Source organism: Talpa europaea (assembly GCF_964194135.1).
Source record: "Talpa europaea genome assembly, chromosome: 6".
NCBI lineage: Eukaryota > Metazoa > Chordata > Mammalia > Eulipotyphla > Talpidae > Talpa > Talpa europaea.
The window spans coordinates 5,646,687-5,655,187 of record NC_140072.1 but is presented as its reverse complement, the minus strand read 5'-3'; positions in this window follow the sequence as shown (position 1 = coordinate 5,655,187).

Below are 8,501 nucleotides of genomic sequence, written 5' to 3'. Positions count from 1 at the left end.
GAAATCGTTTTCGTTTTGTATCAGAGAAATTCAAAATAAATGAACTTTGAAGTAGGAGGGAGTGGCATACTCATCCCCTTGGTCCGTTGTGAAGTGGTAAATTCGAAGAGCGAACTTCAGATCACACAATGTTTATTTCATCTCTTTAGCTTATCATGTGTCTCTCTGTTACTGGAGGAAACAAAACAGAAAACTGTGACAGGAAATTGTCTTCACGTCTTTGTGATTATTTGAGAGTACACAATAGGCCCTATCGCATAAGTTAGAATTACCGTCTATAGATTTTTGAATTTACTTTTGATAGAAAAATGCATATCACAACTTATGAAAACATAGATCCAAAACATTAATTTATATACATGTGGAAAGTTGGTTGTCAGAGGCTGACATCTGTGAGTTCTTGTAACTTTCCTTAACCCTGCCTGACAACCCATATAACCTCCGCCTTACATTTTTCTTATCACCTATAATGTTTACCTGCCTTATCACCTATAATGTTTATCTTTGTTTCCTTTTTCCTTTCCCTCTGTCTTCCCTCTGCAGCATTCATGTTGACTGCTCTGTGACACTGACACTGTCTGGGACTGAACATCGGGCCCTCTCCTTATGCCCTCCAGGATTTCTCATAGCTTTGGAAGCAGCAGTGGGCTCTCAGCGGCTGGAGGTGAGAGAGGCCCATGGATGCACACCCATCTCAGGCAGTGGGGGGGTCGGCAAGGAATGTCAGATGATATTAATAGGTGCGAGCTATGGACTTTAGCATCTGGCAGCCATTCCTATGACCCTCCCTCCAGCAGCTGATGTTGATCAGAGAGGTAAAGCGCCTTGTGTTGCCCTGCTTGTGGGAATGCAGACAAGATGAACAGAGTGCAGGTGATGTTGGCGCTTCTTCAATAGGTGACAGTGACGTGAGGATTCAGAAGTGGGAGAGATGAGCACAGAGGGGAGACATGGCGAGAAAGACCTCCGGAAGGTGATACCCCAGTACCTAAGTCAAAACCCCTAACATTTCAATCCTTCTTAACATTGCTGGAACATTTTAGTGTAATTGAGAGTTTTTGGCCATCTCCTTTCTTAATCATATTGAGATTAGCTAAGCCACAAGCATCATTAATTATCATTAGTTGTCTAATCAAACACTTGTCTTGATCAAACGTCTCTATATGTGTCTTAGCCGTGTTCACATTTGTCCTCGCTTCATTGTAATCCTCTTAATTTTTCTTGTTGCAGCTGAAGAATGCTGAGGTTTGATTTCAAAGTTACCTTTGGTTCTTGTATTTTGTCTTGGATAGTAGGGGTTACACCAAAAAGAAATTATATCAGGTGATATTTCATAATGTTCTTGATCAGAATAACATGCACAGATTATGAGGGTAAGAGTCATCAGGTATCTGTCTTTGTCATGGAAGCTTTTATTATGAAGGCAGTTACAATTTACTTCCACTGATGATGAACCCAACCTAGGTTCAGACTTGGGGCTGCTACTTATTTCATTGACATGAATCAGCAACATGTGCCCCCTGTAAGCTGGTTCACCTCCAGGCAAGGGGATGGTGTTTTGTGGGGGAGAGTGAGGCATGGCTTTCTCTAGTGGGGGGGGGCAGCCCTGAATCAGGACACAAGTTTGCAGTGGAAAGAGGGGTGACTGCAGCCCTTACTGGCTAATATACCAGGACACGCTGTGAGGCCGACGAGTGGGGTATCACACACAGTGGTCTTGCGTGTCACTGCAGGGAGAATAACAGGAGGGCTGCTGAGCTGTTTGCAGTCATTCCAAAGTCTATAATCACCTGTTACGTAGGAAATGTATGAGGAGACTGACTCAGCGGTCAAGTGTGGGGGCTAGGATTCAACTGAGTCTCATTAATGGTACATTTGGCTCATTCTTGCTGATCAACTAATACCTGACCTCTGTTCTAGAAAAAGTTTCAAACTTGTTGGGTGGCATGAACAGCATTTATGGGGGAGAAAAAGTAGCAAACAGAATCTTCTGTTCCTTGTTATTTCCCTATCTTCATCTTTGTTCACTCTCTTCTCCTGGAAACTTCTTTTTCTGCCTGTTTGCACATGTGTCCTATTATTCAGGATGTCAATCCATTGTTAGTCTCTCCATAAAGTTTCTCTTTAGTTACTCTAGTGTGAATTTAATTTCCCTCTTACAAATCGCCCTTCTACAAATCACCAAAGCCTGTTCTCTTCTCATGCTCAATGGATAGGGTCTTATTCTAACTTGTGTTGTGGCTACTGTAGGATTTGCGCTTCCACAACCCCTAGTATCTTTGCACATTTTCTTCTCTGCTCCTTGGAACACCAACCACTAATCTCTTTCCCAGTTAAGAACTTTCCAAAAGTCAGATTTCGGATTAATTCCACCAGCAAGCTTTCCCTGTTGCTCTAGATTAGCTCCGGTGGTCCTGACTTGTGTTTTCCTTGCCATGAAAGGCATCCCGTTTCATTGTCATCATCTGTCTGCTCTCTGCAGGCAAGTACTGTATTCCTTTGCTACTGTGTCAGGTACAGATCTGGGTACATTATAATAATCAAAAACTCTCGGCCATATGCATGAAAATCAAGTTCATGGCTTTCTTTGGAGATGTTCCAGGAAGCTTCCTGATCCTCCCCCTGGGATTTTGAAGAAGGTATTGCCAGCCACTCAGGATCAACCAGACTTGCCTTCCAGACTGAGCAATTTCCACAGTTCTTATCTTCATCAATGCACTAGTATTCTGTGATACTAGGTCTTATTTTTTCAAAAGTAAAACAAAGTATACTATTAGTTTCAAAAAAAAAGTGAAAACATATTGAGACTTTCATTTTATTACTTATCTAATATATTCTAATTTAAGGCAGACACTAAAAAATATCCAGATTACTAGACTATAATTTAGCATATTCTGGTAGCATGAAATCTATCACATTTGCCTAGAATGGGATCATTATATCATGTTCTACTTTTGCTCATGTTCTACAATTTAATTGTTCTTGAAATATTCTACATTCATCCATGAACTTAGATCTTCAGGGCATTCACCTCATGTAACCTCCTATATCTCATGTAACCTCATATATCTCTCTCTATATGTAATTGTTACATATATTGCTACATATAATTGTTATATATCTATATATATCTATACTTTAACTTTTTAAATTAACTATGAAAGAAACTCAATTCCATTTTTCCTTCCAAAAACCTTCAATGACTTATTTTTAAATGTATTGAGTAATATTTAAAGTACTATAAAATCACATAAGCCTAACAATTTTTAATAATAAGCCATCAAAGTGGCTTATGATTCTAAGCAATTTTTATAAAATGGAGATAATTTAAAACTCTTTAGGCCAGAATAGCATTTCAGATAACAATCTCATGTGAGCTTCCCAGCACCTTAAGCACTGGGGGGACTGCACCTACTTTTGTCCCCACTTTACAGGGAACATGGTATCCCATGGAACAGGGGAACATGAAAAAGCCAAACTTTAAAATTTTTCTTTGATGGTGCAGACAATGCACAAAATTTCATAGCTGAAAAATATTTTGTATTTCAGATATCTCACATTAAAACTAAAGTTAACTCCTTTTTTATTAATTGTAATTTCTATCTAGGTAACATTGGCTTATAAATTAGGAATATTTTAAAACTAAAACAAGCAAACACTTAAGAGAATATAATTCTTACATTTTTTTTTTAAAGATTTATTTATTCAAGCATACAAGAACTGGGGTACAGGCCAGAGGTGCGGGGGGTGAAAGGATTCACCAGAGACAGAGCGGGGAGCAGAAAAGGCAGATCGATTAACATACACTGCTGAGAGGAGCAGCAGGCAAGACAGGAGAGGTCTGCTGCGCCATGTGGATCACCTCCCTGGCTGGGGATCTAACTCGTGCTGCAGTGGCTGTCGATAGTTTCAGAGTCCTGTGACTTAGCACCTTGTGCCACCGGGGAGGCCTCCTTACAAATATTTAAAAAGAAAACTTGGACTCATGCTTGCAGAATGCTTGCCATGGAAATGTATTGAAGACTTGGAGTTTCCTTTGCCATTGAGTTAATCATTTGACGAAAGTAAAAATTTGAACTGAACTTCATATTTAAAACTGATGTTATCAACTCTGTAAACAGAACATTCAGTTAAGGAAATCCAATCATTTAAAAAATATGAACTTGCTGCAACTCAAATTATAGCATCCCATAGAATTTAAGAGCAAAACAGGGCTTTTCACATCTGGTTGCATGAAATTTCAAAGAATTCCAATATTCATTTTAAAAACTTTATTTTTGCATACAAGAACTGGGATGTGGGGCAGAGGTGCAGGGGGGCAAGAGGATTCACCAGGGACAGAGTGGGGAACAGAACAGGCAGAATGACTGAAATACACTGCTGAGGGGAGCAGCGTGCGAGACAGGAGAGGTCTGCTGCACCATGTGGGTCAGCTCCTGATCTGGGATCGAACTTTGGCCATAGAGGTAATAGTGCTGAGACAGGGGAGGGCGGAGTGGGCAAAATAAATAAATAAATAAACAAATAAATAAATAAATAGTGCTGAGACATAACCCCTAGGCCACCAGGGTGTCCCAAATCATAATATTCTAATGGCGTTTAAAGAAGCCTCAGCCTCATAGTTCCTAGGTACAATGCCATATTTTAGCTCTCATACCTGAAGAAGTTTTCATCATCAATCTGTGGAAAAAAAAGGTAATTTTTTTCATAAACTCAATAATGTCAAAGTTTTATCCTAATACTTTGATCCATATCTTTAGAATTCAAATGGAATTTTCCTTTATTTGGAGAAATAAAAATTGGCAATCTAGCTAAACTCCTTCGCTCTTCTATAGGAGTATGCGTATATGATTTCATTGATCTGTGATATCAGACAATTTGAGATCAAGCCCTGTTAGCCACTGCTTGTGCCACCTGAAGTGTACATGGGTGAGCCAGGGCCAGGGGTGTAAGATTAGTTGCTCTAGATCATGACTTACTACCTGGAACCCTAGATTCCCTTACCAGTCTATCCCAGATCCTGGTGCCACTCCAGAAAACGTGAGGACAGCTGTTTTTCTTCAACTGTATCAAATCTGGCAGCAGGAAGCTGAATTACCTATTCAGCTCATTCATAAGACACTAGAAATTAAAAATCAACAATCTCCCTTTTGTCGAGTACCTTTCCTTTTATTAATGATCTCGTCACAACTCCATTGATTTGTAACCCTTGTTACATGTATTTCCAGCTATTGACAAGGTCCATGTGGGTATTATAGTGCATAGGAAGGACATTTTATTTAAAAATTATTAGAGCATTTATTTTTTTAATAATTTTTTTATAGAGGCATGTTTTATTTATTTTGTTTGTTTGTTTTGTTTATACATGCACTGGGTACAGTCAGAAGCGCGGGAGGGTGAGAGAATTCACCAGAGCCAGAGTGGGGAGCAGAGCAGGCAGAAGGACCGAAGTACACTGCTGAGGGGAGCAGCGGGCGGCAGGAGAGGTCTGCGCGCCATGTGGGACCCTCCTCCGGTGGCCGGGGAGCAGCCAGGGATTGAACCGGCGCCACAGAGGCCGTGGGCAGCTTCGCAACCCAGCGCTCAACCGCTGCTCCACTGGGGAGGCCCTATTAGAGCATTTAAAACAAAGAATGAAACCTTCTGATTCACAACAGAATTATGGAAATGCTTGTGTGGGGGGGCAAGGATGTAGGATGTTGCTTTCAAAGGGCCTTTTAAATAGAGTCGCTCTTGGGCCTTCCCGGTGACACAAGGGGTTAAGTGCAGCACTGTGAAACTATCCACAGCCTCTGCCTCACAAATTCGATCCCTGGTCAGCCAGGGAGCTACCCACATGGTGCAGCAGACCTCTCCTTACTCCCTGCTGCTCCCCTCAGCAGTGTATTTCAGTCAATCTGCCTGTTCTGCTCCCCACTCTGTCTCTGCTGAATCCTCTCACCCCCTGCACCTCTGGCCTGTATCCCAGCTCTTGTATGCATAAATAAATAAATCTTTAAAAATAAATAGACTCCGCTCTCCTGCCTTGAGCCTGCAGAAGATAGCAACTTCAATCCAAATTTCATCCTCAAATGGCAGAAAAACTATTCACAGTGGGAGGCCAGGAAGGAAAGTAGCGGCAAGTGGGGTGAAATTCCAAAACACTATCAAAACAAACACCTGATATTTTTATTTATGTTATTCATCTTGAAAGTGACACAGGTAAATATTGAAAAACAGTCAATAATTTTCATTTTATTTGTTCAGACAAATGTAAAGGTCAGCAGCACAACACCCAATAGGATGTGCTGTCGGGAGACAGGTCCACGGCAGAGATGCTGTAGCCTGGTAATTACTGCCAGTCGCAAAGAGCAAGCACGTTTACATAATGTGAGGGGCTGTGTTGCGACACAACAAAGTGCAGGCTACTAGAGACAGAGCTGGCAAAATTGACCAGACCTAAGGGGAGATGAACTCTTAGCTGCTGCTAACTACTCCAGGAATGTCTAGAAACTGGACATTTTGGAGGCTGATGATCTTTTCTATGATGCCTGTCATTTCTGCAGCTGGTGCATGCAAGGTGGGACAACAATTGATCCGCAAGAAGACACAACTGCTCCCTGTGTTTGTATGGTGCAATGATATTTTACCCAGTATTTTCTATCAGTTTTTCACACTCATCCCTGTGATAAAGTGCTTGTAGAGTGGGTGGGGGATGGGAGGTTCAGGGATTCAAGGAGCCTGCTCAAGGTCACTCAGGTAGTAGAGTGGAAACCAGCGCTAGCTGACTTCAGATTCAGCCTTTCTGCCACACTCCATTTCCAATTGAACAAATCTGTTTTCTTAATTATGATAACTCGGGGTTATAGGACATGCTTGCCTCCCAAAGCCTGCACTACTGGGGTATTCATTTCATCTGGAAGATGGCTGGTGCTTTCTTCTGAATCCTGGCATGACTCCATGCTCAGACATTGAATTTGGGAACGTGGACCTTGCTGATGAAGATCTGAAGTTAAGGGATGGCCCCAAATGTGGCTAGAATCCAGCCTCTTGATTTTACCATAATGTCTCCCAGCTTCCAGAGGGTTGTTCTTTCTAATGTGGCCAATTTCTCCTGCAAGCTTCTTACTTTTACAAAGCGAGGTGTCACCGTAGCCTTGTTTAACTGTCAGGGGCTGAAAAATCACACGCTGTAAATAGATAAATAAGCTTAGAAAGAAGCAAAGAACTAAACTGGTGTGAAGCAATAATGGGAAGCCTGTTCTGTTGTTCTTGAATACAAGGGCAGACTCCCCCATGCTGTGGCTGGCCCAGTGCTACTCAGACTCCTCCTCTGGAATTAAGGCTTTGCCCATCCTCTTAGCCTGGTCCAGTGGTGTCAGGATATTTGAGCCGCATTTTCTAGTGAGGTTTCCTGTTAATTTTTGGGTGATCTTTTACTCTGTAACTTGTCTTTTGCTGCTGTGACCTTAGGACCTGACTTGTATTTGCATTTCATTCATGTTTTAAAACACATTTAAGTGAAGCTCTGCATTTCTTTCCCCAAACTTGTAAGAATTCTGCCCTCCTGGTCTGCCTTGTATTGAACTGGTTTCTGGAGCAACTCAGGTGTGAATTAGGGTTTTGAGAGGAACAAAGGATTCAACCACAAAGGCTTGATTTAAGAGATAATCAGTTAAATATCATCGACTTCAGCGAGCTCCTCTGAACCTCATGAGAGTGAGGCAGAAAAAACAGTAGAGTGAGACTCTGGCACCTGGCATGCCCTTCTGGTTTTTACCACTAAGTTGTCTGATAACTCCGGGCAGGTGACTGCTGTGTGAGGCTGAGTGACTGATGGTGTCTAAGGACCAGCCCCCCAAAGTTATCCAGGCTTTACAGTATCCGGAGTCTGTAGTAACAGAAGGTTGGCACCTGAAGTCCTAACAGGTGTCTGCTAACAGGGGAGAAACAGGTCCCTAACAATAACGTGCAAAAAAAAAAAAAAAAATCATGTGCAAAGTGTTCTACATTTTGTTTTTGGAAAAGTTGATGGGCCACGTTTGTGGAGAACTTTGGAGTCTGGTAGAGATTCCTAGGCCTGACCCTGGAGTTTGGGCAAGCTCATCAGCCCTGGCCTCATTTATTTCTGGCTATTGGTGAGTTATGGAGTGGGCAGGCATCTTAATTGTCCATTAATGAGGAGTTCATTACAATTAATTGCCTTCATAGCTGTTAGTGATTATTAGCTCTTAAAGAAAAGGCTGTTTTAGTTTAAGTAGTTCCCACAGCTTTGTGGGCCAGAAGGACGGACAAGTCTCCCCAGTCATTTGAACTTTAAGACGTAAGTTTCCCCCAAGTCTACTTACTCATATGACTTAGCCCGCTTCAGAGAGGGGGTCAAAATATATCATGGCAATGGAGTGGACACTGAGGGATGTGGCGTCAGCCTTCCCTGTTTTATTAGCTCTTTGATCTTGGACAAGTGCCATGTTTGAGCAGAGAGTGATACTGGGTTATTGTAAAACTCAAATAAAATGAAA